Here is a 21,271-nt window from a genome sequence, read left to right as displayed (position 1 = left end):
AAATTAACGCTTTTCTGAGTATGAATAGTGTAACTTTTCTGGGGAGTTGAGTCCACCCAGTGATGTGCCTTTGGAGACATCTGTAACTTTTCTTAAAAATGGATGCTTTTGTCATCTTGCTTTTTTTTAGGCACTTTGAAACAAAGATTCAATCTTAAGAGGAAAGACAGAATTTAAGGAATAATGCTTGCAGTCATTAGAAAATCCTAACTTCTACAGAACTGTTGAGATAATTCTTATCAAGAATAACTCTAATAATGAAAATGCAAAGTATAATTTTGAGAATGAAATTAACAAAGGTCTGCCTGGTGCATTTGTGTAAATCCGGGCTAATGATCAGGAACAATAGCCATTTTTGAATAAACTACATGAAAGTCTCAATTAATAAATTACATAATATTTAAAAGGAGGATATTGATTTTATAAAGACGGACGTTTATGGAGGCACTGAAAATGTACACTAAAATAATCTCCAAAAGAAAGTCTGACAAACTGGATGCTTTGAAATGTTTTCAGAAACTAAAATTTTTCATAAATTACTCAAACTATAGCAATGCAGAGAATTCGGCAGCTATAGAACATTTGCTGCATTTCCCATTTTCTCTATAGCAATGTGAAATCAAGGTGAAAGCAGAAAAGGATTTTATGGCTGTGAGACAATCACAGACTCTCACACCAACAGACTTAAAGAGGGACCAAACAGAGAAAACTGTGAATGTTCCTCGACAAAGAAACTGCAGCCAGCCTATAAGGTAGAAGAGGGTATCTACAGGAAAGCTAAGGGGGAAAAAAAATGACATTCTGGTGTACCAAATCAATCTCCCTGCCAGAGTTCTCTTACTGTCTTAATAGCCACTCAGCATGGGGCTAGAACCTAAGTCCCAATATAAGAACATTTGACATTAATTTTTTTTAACAACCAGAAAACAAACAGTCCCTTTGGAAAGGTATTTAATTTCCTAGAAAAGCTTTTTTTAAAAAGTGAGTTCATTGAAATTTCCTAAATTGTAAATACGAAATCGTCTTCCACTGTCTATAAATACTTTACTTTCTATGTTAAATTTGATTTTATGAGTAGCTATTGAACTCCATTTGAGATAAAATTTTCTCATATCATATTTACTTTCCAGCTGCTTCAACTAATTTACAAAAAAATGGAAAAAGTGTAGCATAAAACCAAAATATTCACTATCTACCCTGCACCTGTCACTTAAGTGAATGACTGTACAGCTTTTTACCACAGGACTTAATTCAAGCCACAAAAATAAACATTCTTTTCATCAAGCTCCTGTCTGTGAAACTCTAATTCAGCATTACATATGGGAATTCTCCTATCAGCATTCATAAACACCAGACATAGCTAGCAAGAGAAACAAAGCCTCTGATGGTTTTGTTAATGCTATCCAACATCTCTCACAGCTTCTCAACTGAAAGGGCTGTTATATCTCCAATCCCCCTTTTATCCTGGTATTCTTGCTTAGCTGCATTTTGAAGCCCCTTCTCATGAATGCAGCTTTCAAAACCAAGGGTGGAAAATTATCCTGACCAGTAATGGTGTTCCTTCCTTGGATAATTTCCAAGCACATTTTAACAAAGGGCAAATTTGTCCTAATCACAAAAGAGTGAAGTTTCCCCTTGCAGTGTCCATGGGAGGAATGCTCTCATCCCTGCCCCACTAACATTGCACAAGATATAACATACCCACTGCCATTTTTGTACCACTGATACCTTCAATCAGTTCCTTTAGATGCAGAGAATACACAGAAAAACTTGCCTGTTCTACTCCACTTTCTTTGATGGGCTTACACAAGTATTATAACAACAGCTGATGGCATGGCACTACCCAACCTCCAATTAAACAATGGTGAATTGAAAACACAATTCTTTTCTGTTAGACTTTGAAGATAGTGCTGTGCTTGATAAGTGGCTTTACAATAAGATGTCTGAGGTGAGATGTTAGTGACCTCAGTACCTGTGTTCTGTAAGTACCAGTAAAATCCTACAATGGATTGATTTGGGTTGGAAAGGACCTTAAAAATCATCTAGACCCCACCATGGGCTGGTACTGTGTGCTGGTATCAGAACCGGTTCCAAACATAATACCACCAATATGTGAGGACAAATTACTACAGTGAAACAACAGTACCCACGTCCCACTGTGAGAATGAAGAGTTAGGGACACTTTTTGTAAGGCTTACACATGCAAAAGTAAAGACAGAACATCCTTTTTTATGTTGAGCACGTAACAATACAGAGCTAGCTTCAGAAGCTTAAGGCCATTGAAGAACACCAAGGGGTGACTGTCCCTAGATTAACTTTAATGGTATTTTGATGCAGTAAGGAAAGCATCAAGGAAACATCCAGAGGGATTTTCAGTCTTTCAAAAGGACAATCTGACAGCTGGAACAGATGACCGATGGAAGGCCCCTTCTCACTGAAGTATTCTGTTCTAGTCTATTCTAGCATACTTTACATTTCCATCACCTGGATTTGCCATTCTACTGTCTCATCGCTCAGAATCAGAAAGCTCTTCTAAAACTTTTTAATTGATCCTATTTCTAACTTCTTTTCAAACATCATGGCTCCAAACCCCAACACAGCCCTTTTGATGTGTGCTATCATAGAAAAGACATGTGATGTACATTGTGCAAGATCTGGGTTATGTGGACAAATCTCAGCACAAACTGTTGCATATCTACAAAGACAATGTTTCTCCACTGCAAAAATTTAGCACGTATTTTTACTCTCTGTTTTCCAAATTTTAGCCATCTGTTTATCCTTTCATAACCCTACTACTTGTGCCACAGCTGCTTAGCTTCATAGATTTCTGGTTAGGGAATATCTTGAAAGCTTCCTGAGGAAATCTGAGGAATCAACAAGAGAATTTTTACTGATGTTATTCTCCATGTGCAGGGACGCATAATGTCATACAGCCAGAATGAAATTTAAAACTGGAATTGCTCAAAAGGCTGATCTAAAATATGAAAGCAAAAATATCTAGCCACATCCCAAGTCAAAATAATTTGCTTTACCTGGTTCTTTTCATAGCTGCTTTGCCTTCATGACACATACTTGAAAATTCATCTAATTTTTTAACTTCTCAGGATACAAGAACAACAAAATCAATGTCAAAAAGCTGCATCTAGAGCTTTCAGATGCATCAAAGAACCAAAATTACAAGCGACAATGCTAAAGACTGACAGAATGCAAAGAAGCTTTTACTTAGGATTCAATTTTCTGAAAATTAAAGTACAACTATCAAAGGGGTAGCAGTATTAAAATGAAGGTTGAAAACTGTCAATTTTTGATAGAAAGATTACTTTTAAAGTGTTAGAAACTAGTCAGATATTTTTATGTCAAATAAGAGCACATTAACAACTTAAATGTTCAGGTTTACATGGGATAGATGCATTCTAAAATACAAAGAGAAAAGTTTTAAGGAAAAAACAGCTTGCACCTTAGATAAAGGCAGAAGAGGCTGTGACAACAAACAAAATTCCACAGAATTGAAAAACCATGTAATTAGAATTATAATGTAAAGAAACATTCTATTTAAATCAGGTAAGGTTAATTTACCTATTTAATGAACCAGTGCAATGAATTGTGAAATCTTTTTTGGCAACCTATGCATGGTGATCTAGGCACAATTTAAAAAGGGGGGAAAAAAAGAGGCAGTGATTTTCATTGTATTCTCAATTCCTTCTAAACTCACATCTTCTATAAGAAGAAATCCTTTAGGAGAGGTAAAGACTAGTGATTACATGCATATAGAGGAACTCTCTCAATTTCTTTCTTTTAGGTACCTTCTAGATCCACCATCTACAGCAACACAACTTTTTGATTTACTCAAAGTAAACTACAAAAGCACAGACAGCTGTTAGACCAGTACCTCTTAGGCAGAAGACAGAAAACAGTTCTTTCTGTTTCTTTTCCTCCTTCACATGCAGCGTTCCAGAAAAAAACCCAACAAAAAACCCCAATGAACACAAAAACCCAACCCCAAACCCTCTCCCCCTAACCACCAAAATATGGCTCCTGCCCTCACTATCAGGAATATAGATTGTCATTTACCACTAGCTGGTATGCAGGTTCTTATTTATATGTATGATCTGAGATGGAATGACTCCATCCTAAATATTCACACGGAAAACTGCAGCATTTTTCTTTCACTATGTGTGCTTCAAGATGTCAATCCCAGGAAAGAGAGTCCAGCTATCAAAATGTTTGATATTATTGCTTCCACTGACTGATCACATTTCAGACCATGGCTGGCCAGTGTCTATGCTAGTCCATCTAACAGGAAGATACTTGGCCAATGACTGAATAACTGTTTGACTTCTAGAGGATGGTAGGAAATTTACTGGGCCTAAGAAAGATTCTTTGACTGGACCTCCAGGTCCACAGCAAGGAGGGAGAAAAGAACTGGGCCTGACTTCCTTCCCTGTTTTCATAGGGACTTCCTAGAATATGAATCTACTGAAAACATGTCAGAGTACAGAATTATTTCAGGGCAAAGCGTAAACAGATCAAATGCAATGACGCCTCTAGATAGCGCACATGCTGAGAACTTGGCCAGATTGAAAAGGTAAGGTAGACACATTCCTGTATATCTGCCTAAAACTCATATACAAAGGCATGACAACAGGCTCTGGTAAATCTTGAAATACTCAAGTAGGAGAATATTTTGGGAACTAGCACTAAAAGATAATGTTTCCTGTCCTTATATTCTTTCCTAGGCATTTAATGTGAGCTACTGTCAAAGACAGACTTCTGGGCAAGATGGAGCTGAAGTATTTCCAAAATTTATCATAAATACAGCACTGGAGATACCAGCACCTCAAATACCTCTCAAGTCTTCTTTTTTATGTTAAGGGGAGGAAAGGCATAATTCATTTCTACTTGCAAGAGTTCAAGACTGAGCTGTTGTCTCTGTACTGGCTTCAGTAATCAAAGAATAGCTGTCACTTGAAGTGGGGAGAAGGGCTTGAGTGGCACCATCACAACATAGACTAATACTCTGAGATTGATACAGATGGCATCTCAGGAGAGGTTAAGAATGCTATACACATCATTAGAACAAGTCTGATCGACACAATGCACATTTAGCTGCTAGAACGAGTCAAGAAATCCACAAATCTTCCCTGGTTATCCACAAATCTCTGTAGACACCCATGTAAGGCAATCGCCAGTTATAAACATCACGTAGACAAAGCACATAAACAGACCCCATCTACTACCCCAAGACAAATGGGAACCCCCCTTGAACATATCCCCTGTAAACATGGTTGCTCTCAATATGGATGATTTGCAGTTATATTTTCTACAACTGACCATGAAAAGACTCATATTTTACTCACTTAGGCTGAAGTCATTCCTCAGGTATGAGATGTGGATTGACTCACTTTAAAGAAAAGTATCATTCTCCTACTCAATAAGGACAAGTGCCCAGTAAACAGAAGAGCAGCTGTCAGATAACCCAGGCTCTAGACAGCAAAATTTGAAACCTAATCCTAATCTTGGCTCAATAGGAAAACTGAGTTAAATTTTCACAACCAACATTTTGTGTAGTGAGGACTAACACTTGATGAAAGCTAACACAAAAAGAGTCATCCTTCACAAGACAGCAGTTTCTTTCAAACTTCATAGTATAATAGGATCACAGATGCCAAATTACAACATTTCATGTTAGCTCATGAAGTTTTATTCCATAAACCAGGATAACCCTATATAAGCACTCTGAGATCACAGCTTCACCAATGGTGAAGTTAGAGCAACATCACATCTAGGCAATGACCACAAACCAATGGCTTGTATAAACAGCACAACACATTCAAGAGAGAAAGCAGCTCAAGAACAAGGAAGCCTATGCTGTGAAAATCCCAAGCCTTCTGAAGTAGCTGCTTACACCATCTACACTCCTGTTTATATGCAGCAGGGATGCAACTTATCTTTCTGAAGAGTCTCAGGCTTGGGAAGAATGGACATGAGCCAGTACCCACTAATCATCTCAGGGAACAGATGTAGTCAGTGGACACATTTCTCTCTGAAGTTTTTTTCTGATTATACTACAGTGTCCCCTGTTATTATTCTCTCTTACATCTAAATCTATTATTCTTTTCTTCACAATGATCCAACATGAAACAGACTGGCTTGAGACTGAACCTATCTAATATTAATCTACAGTCTGGCTGTTAAGGCATTCTCTTGTAAGGTGAAGTAGTATGCTTCCATAGCTAGCAACTTTCTGAATTTGGTTTCCCACTTCTCTGTCCCTTTTTTTAGTCTATAATCAAAAATGTGGCTAGGTCATCTATAGCTTTTTCCAAGTTATAAAATGAAATAAAATTCAGGACTCTCCTGTGTAAAACAACTCCTTTGCTTCTGCTCTGGAGACAGAATTTTGGACTTGTAAAATTTATAGCCACTGCACTATTTTACATTAACTGTATGTGCACTATAAATTATTTTAAAGACCTATTGCATAGTAGGTCATATTTAGTACAGGCAAATGCCTCCCAAAATATTCCTAATAAGAAGTACCCTTGCTAGCTGTTGTGAAAAGCCCTCTTTATGAGACTATATTTGGTCTTGTGCATTGTATAAGTTTGTAAGCAAAAAGCTCAATGTTACAAACAGTATTTCTTTTTTTATAATCTAAGAAGAATTAGATTATATTTAGCTTGTTTTTACTCAGTGTGCAGCAGGTAAATTGCAATTTTTTTAAATCTTTCAAGAACTTTAAGAAACACAGCCCACATATACAATATAAATTCTTAACATAAAATCCCGAACACAATCTGTCAAAATACATCAGTATGAAGAAACTTATATTTTGTTGTGACCTATAATTTTTCAGGATGACAGCTTCGGCGCGTGAGGTATTTGCAAAGATCACAAATTCCCCTCTTTGGATTTAGCATTTAACCTGTCCTTGACATCTACTAATATTTATGATCTCCATTGGTTACCTATGTATGTATCCTGTACTCATTGTACTTTAAACAGGTGGGATACATTTTAAGAATAGCAATATTCCAAACATCCAATACGTACAAATCCATAGGATTTGTAGTAAGATTAACTTTCAATGAACTCCAAAACAAAATTTGTCTTTCTGCCTATGCAACATGTGTTACATATCTGCTTTTACAATTTCTCGTAGAGTGCATTAGCAGCACATGACAACAATTCACTTCAGTTTTAGCCTTCTCTCAGCTACCCCCTTTTACAGAGAATTTTCAGTGCCATGCTATTGGATTAATAACTTTAACAGCAACAGCAGGCCAGTCCACTACTGGTACTTTATTTTTCAGGATCCTTGGAACAAAAACCAAGGAACAAAGACTATAATGGAGAAACCCTTCTGATGGTGGCACAATTCCAGTCAGCTGAATTCCAGAGGACCAAACAGCCTACTTCCTGTCACAGTGGCAAATGCAATCTCATGCCAAAGCAGAATCCATAAATCTTCAGAAAAAATATTGACTGGCACTGGGACAGCCATAACAGAATGATCCACAGCCTTCCCCTATTGGCCCACAAAGAACTTTAGGAAGAATTCAGGAGTAGGGCTAATCACTTGCTTTTGAGAGCAGCAGCTCACTCCACACTACTTGGAGTAGCACACAGAAAGGCTATACTGAATACAGAGTAAGCCTAATATTTCAAGCTTGGAGAAAAAAATAGTTTTGAAAAGTTGCTTTTAAGATTTTATTTTCAGCAATGTAAGGGGAAAATTTAGGCCCAAGCAGTTTGGTAAATGCTTTCCCCTTGTCCAGTTACTGTGACCTTGTTTGTTACTTACAAAGGAAAACAAAGATATGGTATTTTTGTTTGAACTGCCTGCTAGGATTGCTTTTGATTAGTAAGTTAAATGCAAGGTCAAGCTGCTTTAGCAACAAGGAGTTTTGATAAGGTGCTCCCATGGTTGTGTTACAAAAACATTATGACCTCAATGTTACTATGAATTCAGGCTTAATGAAAATGTGAAAAAGTGATTTGTGTAGCTAGGAAATATTACATAATCAGAACGTAACAGCAAGTCTAGCTGAAAAGTAAATATGCAGATGTAATACTGAAAAAGTGTATGTGTATGGACTTTTACAAACATAACATGTTATGCGTATACACATAAAATTAGGGTTGTTCCTTGAAGTTTCTTCTGAGGTAATGTTTATTTACCTTACCTTAAAAGGGAAACAAGACAATAGGAAGGCCTTATGATAAAATGTAACAGCTTTTATTCCAGTTATAAAAATGTTCATTCTGCCATCTATCTGCCTAGGTAAGCCTGAGAATTCTCATTAAAATTTCAGCATGGCTGGTCATAAAAAAAAAAAAAAAAGAAAGTAGGAATAGTTTAAAAAGATAATTGGATTCTTACATGATTGCAGTATAGTCTGACACCTCTAAATAAGGCTATACCTTCTGCCACTGAACAAAAGGTTACCTGGCATCGGATGTGTCACCTGTCACTAAATAAGCTATGAGATTTATTCACATGGAAAGTTGGGCCCTATTTAGTCTGTTATTTACAGAAGCTAGAACATTATGATTTTATTATAAAATTAGACAAATGGAGTACCACCTCTCAGTATCACATTACTCTAGTTACATAAAATATATATTAAATTTGCTATTAAAATGAAAGGCAAATTTGCTAGTAAAATGAGGCACTCCTAATGGCACAAAATGGTGTTGTTACTTCCAAAGACAAAATTGAGCTATTCAAGAACAGTAAGTCACCAGTACCATAGCTTTAATTATATTTGTTTAATTCTGTAAAGAAGCACAAGTGAGTAAAATGTTCTCTTTGTCTGTTCAGACACTTCTGTAATGGTAAAAGTCCAAAGAACTCTTAGTGGGACAGACAATTATTCAATAATGATGATGGAGAAACACTTACATAAAAATTAGAGCTATCAAACTCATTAAAACAAACCTCATGGTTTCTTCTGAGAAATGTGATGAGAAAGACGATGTACACTAACAACACTAATGACTCCTCAGGAAGCTGAAGCTCAAGAAAACTCATATCAATAATGTTTCCCCTGTATTTTACTTAAAACTAATCATCATGATCTCCTGGAACTGCTTATAGACAATTCTTCCACTAGGAAAATCAAAACTTCCTCTTTTCTTTTCCCTTCCAGTTCCCAGAGCTCACTATGGAATTTTGCTATGCAATGAGGCCAGACAGCTTTTCACTGGACTTTGAAAATTCAGCCGGCTTATGCTCAGGAAGAAAGGAAGGATCATCTATACTAAAGAGAAGTGATAAGATTGCATTATAGAAGGTAAGAGACATGGAGACATAGGAACAACATGCAAAAAAGAAACGAAGAAATACGATGAGAGGAGCAAACAAAATAAAAGGGACTGAGAAAGGGTGGAGACAACAAAAACAATCTTTAGCAGTAAAGCACAGAACAGAGAGCAACAGAAGTGTCCTATCAAAAAATAGCCTGATGTCCACTATTTCATAGGATAGATGAAAAGTACTTGCTACTACCAATTGTTGTAAGCTTAGAGAAATTTTCCACTTTCCTTAAGAACTGAAGGAGTTTGGAACAGAAGCTAGTTCATTCACACCATTTTATAACGAGTAGAAACAGCTGCTGAAATTCAACACTGCTTACCAAAACTCAATAGGGCTACCTCAAAACTGGAACGTAATGAAAATTGTCTTGTTTATAACAAGTCAAGAGTTAGCACCTAACCAGAATCAGTATTAACCTGAAGTATCACCAAAATTATTTCATTTCTCAACTGAATAATGCATATTGTAAGACTCAACTACTGTGAAACAAAAACTATTATTTTGTGAAGTTTGTAGCAGTAAACTCACTTGTGTCTACCTATAGGAAATGGAATCCTACTATTCCCTGGAGACAAAAGCATTTCAACATTTTCTGTTGGATTAGCATCTGAGAACTTTGTAATGTCCATAAGTATATTGTAAATGCAATTTTCATAGAGAATCATAATAACTCAATTAAACATTTGATCCTCAGATTATTTTTAAACATTACTTATAATGAAATACTAAAGAATGAGGGAAAAAGAAAGTTACATTTTTAGCTGCTCTACTAACAATTCAAACCTCTCACTAAACTTTTCACAACAATGCATGCATTTCTCAGCCCAAGGAAGTTCTTGAATATAGATTATCAGAATAGAGAACATATCAGATGAAAGTTTGAAGTATATTGGCAAATACCTATGCTTAGAAATAGAGAATTTTGTACTAGTTGTTTCATTAGTTCTTGTGATTTCATAAACTCTTTGAAGATTTATCTTCAAATAAAGTCAAGTGTATTAGTGCCCTCGTGTCACTCACTAAAACATTCAGTAACAATAAGTAAAGAGAGTGCACACATCTTCCCACAGCACTGTGCTTGCTAACAATTGTATTGGCAGCACAGTCACAGCCATTTCCACATTAGTTGCTGGAACTCAGATTCCTGCATATATCTGCACATTCCCCTATGCAGACAGAAATGCCTAACTACCAATATGATAATCTCCAATTGGCTACTGTATGATCTAGCTCTTTTCTGCCTGTGGCAGGGGGGTTGGAACTGGATGATCTTTAAGATCCCTTCCAACTCAAACCATTTTATGATTCTCTTCTGCAATATAAAGACTTCCTTCCATGTTGCAGGAGACTTACTTCACATACTGTAAGAGTATACCATTTCCCAGAACTGTTACCAGAAAACTGCTATGATTTTAATACCCATTATAAGTAGATAAATGAAATTGCTGTGAGTACCTTTCAGAAATCTTTATATTTGTTTTCATGCTATCATTGACATATAGTTTCAGTTAAAGATTCTCATTATCAGAGAATAAAGATTCTCTGATCCTAAAGAATAATGATCTAGTGTAAGGCTGTTTTACAGGGGGAAAAAAAAAAGCAATAATATTTTCTTTCCATTCAAATCGCCATTTCCACAGTCTGTTGTGACAATTGAAGATATCACCAGTTGTCCCTCTTCCTTATGCAGGAGCAATTGGTTTCTTGTGACAAAGGCCTGGAGCATGATGATTTTATTTAATGATTTTTTTTTTCCCCATCAAAGACCTAGATTGTGAAAAAGTGTAATTCATGTACTTGATGCGAGTTTATATCTAAAACTAACAAGAAGAAAAGATATGCCAGCATCTCCTTTAGAATAATGTCTGCAATAATAAGCTATTAAAAAGGATGAACAGAAAGAAGGAATTCATTTTCCAGACTTTTCCAAAGTCAACTATCAGAAGATTTGTATCAGCATTGGGCTACTTCTAGGTGATGCCTGTTGCAACGGATTGCAGAGACAGTTTGTTACTACAACCAATTTTAGTCAAGCTACTTATTGTCACCTATACATTTTCTTCTTTTTTCACAATTCCCAATGAAGTAGATAAAGTATGATTGTTGATGGTTTTAGTTAACTTACTACTTTCATGAAGGCATTGTATTTGCAGAATACTGACACAACTCATTAGTAAGAGATGGAAAAATCACACAGTAGTTCAACCTGCCAAGACAAATTCAAGTGCCAAGAAGTAATCTTGTGCTAAGTAGTATATCTATACTAACTTCTTAAGAATATTTTTCCACATGATTAAGAAAAAATTGCCTGGAAAAATAAGTGAATTGGAGACATAGCTGTAAGGTAAGCGTATAGTGAACTCAACCAAAAGTGTATTCCCATAGCTCAACTCAATTTTCCAAAACCTTATGGAGCTGCAATTAAAATAAAACCAGGATTTTACATGCAGCCGTAAAAATTATTTTCGTCTAGTCACTTCTGCTGTTAATTATGATTTTCTGCACACTCTGCAAAAAGACTCCTTGAGTCCAAGCTCATCATTTACACAGTGGGCTGACATCTGCAGTAGTCATGGGAAAGAGACTGACCCTGATCAGAGATTATACCTGAAAATGACAGTACAATCAATAAACTTTAATGATACATAGATGAGAAGCAGATTTTACAGATGGCCTCAACTCTTGGATATTTGCATGAGGGGCTGATTTCTGGATAGGCATGGACCTTGAGGTAAGCCTGTCAGCCAAGAGTGGATGCAGCAAATATCTGCTGGAAAAATGGCAAAATTTTCTGCACTTGCTCACCAGCTTGATGATAGGACTAAAGAAAATACATGAATCAGCATGAATGTCCAAAATTTATTATCTGCCAGTGTAATGTCTTCAATCAGTGTTGCATTCATCACAGATAAAGGTCTGGCATGCTCAAAGACATATGTGCAGACACAGGTGCCAACTATACAAGCAACCTGAGACATGAATTCACTGGCATGCTTAGGCACACTTGCATTTTTTGTTGGAATGGAGGACTGAATGCATTTGTTATTAGCACATTTTTGGACTCAGCTGAGCAAACAATAACAATGGATGCTTAGTTTGGGTTACTGATTCAACTGGATGCAAGTTAACCTACCATTTAAAACAAACAAAAAAAAAAACAACCAAAAAACCAAAACAAAAACAACAAAAAATTCTGAATACAGCTCCTGACAAAAATTGCCATAATTAACACATAATTTCAAAATATTCAAAGAAATTCAGTATGCGTGGTGTATAAGACATTGTATGACAGTAAAAATCCTAAGAAAAAATTAAGATGTGTTTTAAAGAGATTACCACAAAACACTCCCAAAACTGAGAACAGTCTGGCAATCATTAGGTTTAACTAGTAAATAAAAGACATACACGGGACCATGCTTAAAAAGGGAGGGATGCTTCCTTTTAGCACAGATATTTCATTTGTCTCAGATTTAAGATTAACCTTCACTTATAGGAATAAGAAAGCAATGACAGCAAAAATTTCCTTACAATCTTCCTTACTTCCTTTATTGCTCAAATGCTAGTGTTTAAAAAAATACAAGCAATTCCTATTCTTGGCAAATCTCTCAATAGGGATTAGGAAGGCAAGATACAAGCTGGACAAAGAGCAGAACCATACATATATCCTAATTATATAGTATTAAGAACCCTATAATCCATGTTGATGGGTTACTGCACACACTTCAGAAGTAGCATAATGAGTTCCCCTAAAAAGGCAGGCCTGATGAGATTGCTATATTGCTCTAAGCTATCAGCCAAATGTGCTGTTAAGGACACAGCACATGCTAACAAAAGGGTATTATTAAAGATAAAGAAAACCTTTTCCCATAAATGCATATAGTTTTCTTGAAGCCCTTTTAATTTGGTTGGAGGACAGGCACAAATTTTCTCTGCTGATCTAAGTAAAGTTGCCTTTGCATTTCCACTAAGAAGTTAGAATTCAAAGTTTCAGTCTCCTCAAGTCTAGTGTATCCTAAATATGCAATGCTCAAATGTAACATGAAACCAACTGTACTCCTTAAAATGCAGTATTTTTAGTTGCATTTGCAATTTCTTAATGTATTCCCTTGCAATAGAATCAGTAAAGACCTGTGCAACAATGTAATATTGCTGTAGCTTTCAAAGCTATGTTCAGGTGCATCAAGAACTGCAGCACGTCTGCTATGCTTAACCTGAAATAATCTTTTGGAACAGAGGAAGTACTTAGTGATACCTTGGGTCAATTGTTGCAAAACTTAACTGAAATTTCACGGTAATTCCACCCCTGAAAAAGCCATGATAAGCAAGCGTACAAAGCACAACTACTTTTTTTTTTCATTTTAAAGTGGTATTTAAACCAAGTAGTATCACAACCTAACATGGCTTAAGTTCAAAGGTTTAATAAGTGATTCAGGCCACCTCAATTTAATAGTATAACTTTCTCTACACAGACCGAACAAGAAGAAAGTATTAAACATTCTGGATTTAAAACACTGTAACTGACACGATGATTTAATTAGACTACAGCAGAAGGCTCTCCAAAGGCTCTGTCCTGGCGTCACTCACTAAAACTATTTCAGTAACAATAAGTAAAGAGAGTGCACACATCTTCCCACAGCACTGTGCATGCTAACAATTATATTGGCAGCACAGTCACAGCCATTTCCACATTAGTTGCTGGAACTCAGATTCCTGCATATATTCCCGTGCATTCCTCTACACAGATTGAAGTCCCTAATTATGAGTATGATTGCCTCCAATAATAATGGAGACTTCTGTATGATCCCCAACTCTTTTGGGACATTCTAGTATCCACTTGGATGGGGCTTGGTATAACCTGGTGTAGTAAAATGTGTTCCTGCCCATGGCAGGGGGTTTGGAACTGGATGATCTTTAAGGTCCCTTCCAACCCAAGCCATTCTACAATTTTATGATTTCTGAGAGGATCTTGCATTAGCCAGCAAGTGAACTTAGAGAAGATGATCCCACTGCCGAAAGCCTTGGTAAGCTCATCACATTCCTTAAAAGATCCTGAGATCCCTTGACTTCCTTCTAGAACCATGAAGGACACAGATCATACAACAACAAAATGTCCTGAGAGAAGTAATATGACCTTGTACTTCAGACATAAAAGTAACTCTGACCATTGCCAAGACACAGTAAATGGTTTACTAAAATTTGAACCTTCTTCCTTAAGTATAGAAGGCTTCAGAACCCAGTGTTAGTTTTGATAACGAGGAGGAGGAGGCAGGATGTCCCTGGACTTCCACAATGCTATTTCAGTCTTTTTAAGACCAGTTACAATTTTTTTTCTCAAATTGTCTAGGGAAGTTTGGTTTTGAGAATGGATTGAGAGATTCCAGTGAAATTTATTTTATCAGCCATCTCTTTCCATTTTGTTTCTCTTTCCTTGGTTGTTTAAGTGCTTCCAAGTTTTAAAGTCAGCACCAGGAAAAGACTGAGTCCTTTTTCTTCATGTGTATATGCACCTTTAAATAAAAAAAATATTGCTGTCTTCAAATCTCTGAGCAAAAATCTTCACAGGCTGAGAAAGTGCTGCGTCCAAGAAAATAAAGTCAGGGAACCAGCATCCTGCTATGATTTTTCACATACAGTATTTTTCTCAAATAATGCTGCATATTAGTTTACAATTCCTCATTAACAAATAAATAATTTGGGGAAACTGACAGATAGTTACGGACAAAAATTCCTTGTTTCTGAAATCAAATAAGTTGCTGGTTTAGAATCAACTTATATATGTTACTCTGTCATGTTTAGATTAATGAACGGGGTTTTTGGTGTACATTGTGCAATTTCTTGAATCTTGGAACTTTTTCCTCAAAAATCCAATTTGAAAAGCAATCTACTTTTCTGCAACGTAGCAAAACATGTTTTTACAGTATCTTTGATAACAGCAAGGGTGTTCAATATACAAAATCCAAATTCCAGAGTGCTACTCTTAGAAAACAAATAGAAGTTATCTCTCCAGGTTTATACAGACATGATATTATGAAGTTTCCAGATTTTTTTATAATAAATACATTCTCAGAAGTATAGAATGCTTAATGCACAACCACAAGCAAGGAATTTATTTAAGTACTTTTTTGTGACTCACATATGTTGAAGTTTCCAAAAGCAATTCTTCAGTTTCAGAGGTTGATATACGTAATGTGACTTGACAGCAATATTTACAAATATATGAATTTGGAACATCACAGTGAGTCAATTCAGTGAAGTGGAAAAAAAAATTAGATGTTCAGGATCACTCTGTTAAACCTAGGAGTCTACATATTTGTAGAAAACAGGCAAATATAACAAAAAATTTCATATTATTCTGCAATTTCATAGAAGACTGTTAAGGTTTTCAATGCCATTTACCTCTAAAAGAAAATCAGTTTTTGTAAGACTATTTTAGTTTTCCTCTAATGTTTTCAAAAATATGTACAAATGTGAAACTTGAATGACCCTTAGAAATTATTTAAAGCATAATAGTTAATCAAACAGCTCAAAAATTTGACATATTATTACCCATTTTTTGGTGACTAAAGTTACTACAAATAATTGTCAAAAACTAAAAAGTAAAACTAGCACTTGTATTACCTTGTTAATTTTTATGAGGTTTGTGTACAGCATTTTAATTACAAATAATATACATGATACGATTGCAAGGGACACTGCCCAGGAGTATTTTGACCTGACATTCAGGAAAAGGCATTTGGTTGCTCAGTAAAACTACTGTATTAAAAAGGATTTCTAAATTAAAAGGCATGTTCTTTCCTTCAAAGCTGTAATGTTTTGCAACAAAACCTTGCTTAAACAAATACATACTACTCCTGCTTTGGACTTGATAATAGTTTCTAAAAGACAATAATACCCATATTTATACACTCTTATAATACCTATGGACTGAAACCCATTATATTGGTAAATTAAGAAAACAGGTTACATTACCATATTAAGACAAGGCTCCCCTAGTCTTTTCTGATAGATATTAATCACTTTATCAATAAGAGAAGTGACAGAGTATAGTTTTTACATCTAAGCATGACATTAGGCCAAGGAGATCCAGAAGCCAGGACTATAAATCTTGGTATATGGGACTAAAACTCCGAAAAATTATGTTAAACTGAAAACATGATCTAGGAGAAAATAAAGATGCAATTAAAGAATGCAAATAGTTAACTAAAAATAATCAAGTGAGAAAATACTGGATGAGGACACACAGTGTGTAGCTACTCTGGTATTTTGGTGGTTAGAATTAGCATGGATAAAAATGATCAGCAAAACCATATTCTTGTATAAAAGACAACATGCTACCCTGAACTGAAGCTGATCTTTACAGTTTGCTTATTGGTAAGGCAACAGCTGTAATTCCTGTACAGAATATTCTCTACCTATGGAATAAAGAAATTAGAGTAATTCAGCAGAAAATATTAACTACCAGAGGTCTAAAAAAGGTGACAAAGAAAGCAAAAATTAAATAATCAGGAGCCTTTCAGTTAAGAGGAAATTAACACCCAGAATGCGCATGCAAAGTGAAAGCTCATTCTGCAGGAACATTACTTGTTTGTAGTGACCAGAAGGAATCCTTTCCCTAAATCTAACCCTGCCTTTTTACAGGTTTATCGTATGTACTTCTCAGTGCCTGGGAACTAAGATGCAATTTTCTTTAGCCAGTATATTCCGCTTTTTATCAGTTTCTTGCTTCTGTAAAAACATTAAACACAGTTAACTACTTTTACATTGGTATTATCTACTCCAACCACACCAGATGTGTTTAACAACCAAGTAAAAAGCTTTCTATTACGGCTCAAGAGATGCCTTTAAATAAAGCAGTATAAGGTCTGCAAACAGAACTGTAAGAAAAAAAGCTGTATATGTAACCACAGTTTTCAGGTAAAAGCAAATACCTCACCTGTTTCTTCATATACACCTTTACCCAAAATCCTCAAGGTGTGTATTACCATCAAAAGAGGTAACTTTGTTTTTAGAGCAAATGTTCATGTTAAAAAACCAAACAAACAAAAAAAAAAAATCATAGCAAATAAAACCCCAAACGCTCAATTCCTAAATTCCTCCTCTTTTTTTTTCCCTTTACCTAACTTCCCACACTTCCAAACCTTAATGGCATTTTATATGCCCCCCTTGCTTCACTTGGCCATTTTCATTGCTTAAGATTTTGCAGTCTGTAAAGGAACATTTGTTGGACACCGAACCACGTTTAAGCTTCTGACTTCTAACATGAGCTCAGCTTTTGATAGCAATCCCTATATACAATTTGGACATGTTATCAGAACAGATATCTTATTAGCAAACAAAGCATTTTGCTTCAGTATATTCTATCCATATTCTATCTCTGCATAGCTTAAGTACCAGTACTTCTGTGTGAATTTGACTAAGATGAAGATATGAATAAAATTAACTCAAATATCTGGTTACAGAACTGAGTACTAAATCCACAGGCTTCTAAATATTAAAACTATATTAAAAATCCTAAGTTTGACCCAACAACACTACATCAATTTATCCTTACATCTTAGCTACATCCTAGCAGTGATTTTACAAGCAATATATTCACCTCCATATAAAAAAAAAGAAACACATTGAAAAGTTTGTCAGACAGTTCAGAATGACATCTTCTTTTAATACACTACACATGCTCACTCCTATGCAAACCAAGTTTTAACTGTCATGCTGTCAAGAAAAATGATAATTCCCTAGTCATATCTTATCTTTCCAAGGAAGTAAGAACTACAGAACATTTTACAATAGAAAATTGTATCATATGTTTAATAAAACCTGCCGCTTGCATGAAAGCCCAGAGTTGTTGTATTTGAAGCTGACATTGAAAAAGAAAAAAAAATCAAAAAACACAACCAGTGAACAAAATGCAGAAAAGTGGGAAGCATTTCAAGTTTTATACACGTCTCTTCTTCTATTTCCTCAGCCCTCTCCCAGCTTAATGCAATATAAAAGTCCATTAATGAAAGCCTGAGCACATGTAAAGAAGTCTTACAGCTGCATTGGGTCATTAACTGTGATAGACCTTCTTAAGAGATATATCCATGTGCCTATTAAGAAAAGTCCTAACCTGAAAATCACTTTAAGTATGGTGCCTTATCAATGTTCAACAATCAGACATTACCTGCAGCAACAGATGTAGCCTTCTTTTGAATGCTCCCCCCAATCTGGTTTCAAATTTTTTTATATTAAAAACCAACCAACCAAAAAAAAAAAAAACAAAAACAAAAACAAAAAAACCAAACAAACCCTCAAAACCAAGAAAATAAACCTCCAAACCAAAAAGCTACTCATACTTCTTTGATCTAATGAAATTAGGTTAATTGCACTCAAGTTTTTCTTTTAGATTTTGCATCAAATATTGTGGAATTACCTTGGTATTTGAAAATTTGTAAGTGAAACAGAACTGCAGCTGATAGTTAAGGTAGACTACCTCTGATTAACCAAGCGAGTTAGTGCAGAACATCCTCTGTAAGGGGAAACTGCTTCATTTGAAATGGCTTGAATCTTTCCACTCTCAGTGCAGTACACAATGTACACATCTTTGTTCTGGCTGGGATGGAAGGAGGCTTCTCAAGCTACAGATTTTTTGATTAGTTATTTTTCTTTAAAGTGGTCCAATGTTGTTTTTTTGCTTTGCAGCAAAAGTATCTACAACCTCTGTGTGGAACTCTGCCCACTTTTGATTCCTTAAGTTACTTCAGAAGAGCTAAGCAAACTACTTGAGTCTGTCCTTTATATGTATGAGCAAAGGGGGAAGAAAATAACTGCAAAACATTTAAACTGGAATTTGATCTCCAACAGCGTTATGATGATTCGCACATTTTACTCAGTTTCTGCTTAATCCACAAATGTTCAGTTAAAAAGCCCCAATAAAATATGAATCAAAAAGAGCAGTAGTTGCATTCACTGTTACGTCATACAACATAAGAAACCTACTGGAAGCCTCAGGCGTACTGCTGTGTATCTTTTTCTGGTAAGACTTTGCAGTTTATTTTTCCTAAACATACCTAAACTGACACAAGCAGGTACGTAAATTTCACAGAAGAGTAAGATGTAGCCATCAAAGATGTCAACATTACACTTGCAGGGATACTTGATCCTACTCCTCTGCAACAAACCAGAGTGAAAACAAGGAAACAAGTTGAGGAACCGCTCCTGCCACCCGGGGGGAAGCTGCGGCACCCTCCGCCCACGGCAACACAGACAGGCTGCTTCTCCCTCGCCACGCTCCCGTCCCGCGGTGATCCCCTCCCGCTTCCCTCTGCCCTCACGCCGCTGGAAACTTTCCGCGGGGCGCGGCACGGCCGCTGGCACCAGCGCCGAGCCGCTGCGGCCGCGGGACGCCGGGGCCGCACTCCCAGCGCAGCGCGCCTCGCCCCGGCGGGGAGGCACAGCCTCGGGCACCGCGCCGGGGTACCGGAGCACCAAGCGGGTCCTGCCGGACACACCGATGTGCCACCCTACAGCGCGGGCTGCCTCCCGCCCGCCTCCACTGCCCTTCGCCCCTCGGCCGGCGGCGGCAGGACAACTTTCCAGGGGACGCTTGCCCTCTCCCGGCACTGGAAGCGTCGGCTCCGGTCGGGCCGGGCAGGCGTGTGGGGCGCTTACCTGATGTTCCCGCTCGGCTGCAGGGCAGGGCAGCGTCCCCGCGGTCCCCTTCATGCCCGAGGGGCTGCCTTGCCCGCACACACGTCCTCATCCAGCTTCCTGCCCGCGGGCTGCGTCTCCTTCCCTCGCCCTGGCGGGGCGGGCGCCGCTCTCGCGGTCTCACCGGCGCTGCAGGGAGGGAAGGAGGAACAGAGGGCGGGCGCCAGAAGGAGGAGGAGGAGAAGAAGAAGAAGGCGAGCAGGGGGCGGGAGACGAGCTGTGCCCTCCTTCTCTCCGCCCCGGCCGCCGAGCGGACATAGAGCGGCCGCTGACAGGCTGCGCTCCCCGGCTGTGGGAAGCACCAGGGCTACCTTGGTCCTCACTGCACCGCGTCCCTGCCGGGTGTCCCCGGCTCTGGCAGGCCGGGCAGAGCAGGGCTCGGCCGTGCCTCTGGAGGGCGCCAGGACCCCAAAGCTCTGCGCTTTATCGGAGCGACCCGGCTCCAGGATCGGCGGCTGAGCAGGGCTGGGCTGGGCTGGGCTGGGCTGGCACCGCCGCGCCTGGCTCGCTGCCGGAGATGGAGTTTGGGGCCGGTCTCAGGGTGGGACGGACGGGCTAGGGAGGCTTCAGGATGTGTGGTAGGAGCCGGGGCAGGACTGATGTGGTGGAGAGCACAGAAGGAGCTGGGGGGCGAATGCCGGAGGAGATCGTGAGAATGAGGTTTGCACAGTTCAGGAGCAGAAAAAGGGATCGAGGAGGAAAAGACGGAAACTGAACAAGACAGAGAAGAAGGGTGATGTAAGGATTGGGAAGATGAATGATAAATGCATTTTTTGCTGATAAATTTTGTAGGAAGGGTGTTCAGAAAGGCAAGGAGGAGTGAATGCCAATGGGATAACTGAAGAGGAGAAAGGAGTAGGAAAGGATTATTGGGTAACAAAGGAGAAAATGTGTCTTGTAAGTCGTCAAAGGCAGGTTTTGGGAAGGCGAAGAGACTAAGGAGATAAGGATTCCGAGGAAGCCAAAATTTTACTGGGCTTGGCTGGAAATATGTGTGAAACTTAGATGATGGGTACAGAGAAGATGTTTAGCGACCTTATCCTGGAGGTTAGAAGAATGAGTCACTAAGGAAGTGATTTTAACTTAGAAGGGATTTTAGTTAGGGGAAATATTCTCAAGTGGAAGCATTGGAAAAGTAGGAAATAAGCACTGTAGGAATTGCCGGGTAAGAAGGAACTCTGAAATCAAAAGAACAATTCCCAGCCTGAAACAGCTAGTGTATCTGAACAGAATGCACAAAGTTCTTGGTTGAAAGGGGTGGGA

General features: G+C 37.8%; 1 protein-coding gene across 2 annotated transcripts in view; it reads right to left on the bottom strand.

Annotated features, from left to right (window-relative positions):
* Positions 1-20,127, bottom strand: part of SGCG (sarcoglycan gamma) — a 104,110-nt gene extending 83,983 nt beyond the window's left edge. For both annotated transcript variants that reach the window (XM_053969429.1, XM_053969437.1), the window contains exon 1: positions 19,970-20,127. The gene's annotated coding sequence lies outside the window, so the exon portion shown is untranslated. The remainder of the gene's footprint in view (positions 1-19,969) is intronic.
* Between the last annotated feature and the right edge of the window lie 1,144 nt (positions 20,128-21,271).

Source organism: Vidua macroura, chromosome 2, assembly GCF_024509145.1.
Source record: "Vidua macroura isolate BioBank_ID:100142 chromosome 2, ASM2450914v1, whole genome shotgun sequence".
In the NCBI taxonomy this organism is placed as follows: domain Eukaryota; kingdom Metazoa; phylum Chordata; class Aves; order Passeriformes; family Viduidae; genus Vidua; species Vidua macroura.
This window is presented reverse-complemented; position numbering and strand designations above follow the sequence as displayed.